Raw genomic sequence first — 1383 nt, forward strand, 5'->3', positions numbered from 1 at the left:
AGGCTCCCGGACAAGGGCAGAGCCGGAGGGGCCCAGAGGCGGGGTTGGGCATGCTCAGATATCTTGTCAGCCACCTTGGGAGGCAAAGGGGGTAAGAAGTCGGGTCCTGATTTTACAGAAATACACTGGAATCAGTTCAACTTGGCATTGTGGAGAATGCTAGATTTGGAGTCAGGAAGGAAGGAAGGGAACACACTTTTATAAAGCACCTTTACACGCCAGGCCAAGCGCTTTACACATTGTCTCGTTTGACCCTCACAACAACCCTGGGAGATAGGTACCCTCATTTTACAAATGAGGAAACTGAGGCAGAGAGAGGTGAAGGAACTTGCCCAGGGTCACACAGCTAGGAAGTTTTGGAGCCTGATTTGAACTCCAGTCTTCCCGACTCCAGGCCCAGGGCTCTATCTCTGTCAGTGGACCTGAGTTCAAATACTGGCTATCTCACTGCCCTTGGACAAAGCCCTTCATTTCTCTGAGCCTCAGTTCCTTCATCTGTAAAATGGGGGTGAAAATACTTGGGGCATTTTCTTAATGGGGTTATTGGGAGGGTCAAATGAGAAAACATACGTAAAGCTCTTCATGCTGTAGCTATGTGAAGTGGAGAGTTCACTGGCCTTGGAGTCAGCAAGGTATGACTCAAATCTTGCCTCAGATCCTTAATAGTTGTGTGGCTGTGGACTAGTCATTTCACCTTAGTTTCACCATCTGTAAAATGGGGATAGTAATAGCACCTCTACAGTTCAAACCACATAAGCCAGTATTTGATCCTCGCAACCATCCTGTGAGGTAGGTGCTTTTACTATCTCCATTTTACAGATTGGGGAACTGAGGCTGGGGCAGGGTGAGGTCAGCGCCTGAAGCAGGATTTGAACCTGGGTCTTCCTCTCTCAACATGGCACCACCTAGAACACTGCCTCTGGAACCGTGGGATTCCCTTTGCGTTGGTGAGGACTCTGAGTGATCTTGGGCAAGTCTCTGGGCTGGCTCCCTGACTCCAAGGCGTAAGAGCTGGTGCCTGGAGGGAAGTGCTTTGCCAACTTCAAAATGCTCTATCAGTGCCAGCTATTCTTACCAACAATAAGTGGGATCATGGCGTGGGCCCACGGAGCGGGCCCCGACCATGACAACGCCTCTGGGGTTTCCAGGTGACTTGGCACGTCCATTTTAAGGAATGGCCCGGCCCGGCCCTGCAATGTCCACTTCTCTGTTCCTCTCTGGAACTCCTGTCTTTACCAATCTGCTTTTCAGGTCCTCTTTCTGTCTTCTCTCCCGCTCTAGAGTGTTCGCTCCTGAGGGCAAGGACCCTCTTCTTTGTGCATGTGCTTATGTTCCCGCCCTGACACTCCCTGTTCTGAGGCCCCTCCCAGCCCTGACACTCCC

The sequence above is a fragment of the Vombatus ursinus genome, unplaced genomic scaffold (assembly GCF_900497805.2).
Source record: "Vombatus ursinus unplaced genomic scaffold, bare-nosed wombat genome assembly UNPS02010394.1, whole genome shotgun sequence".
NCBI classification, from domain to species: domain Eukaryota; kingdom Metazoa; phylum Chordata; class Mammalia; order Diprotodontia; family Vombatidae; genus Vombatus; species Vombatus ursinus.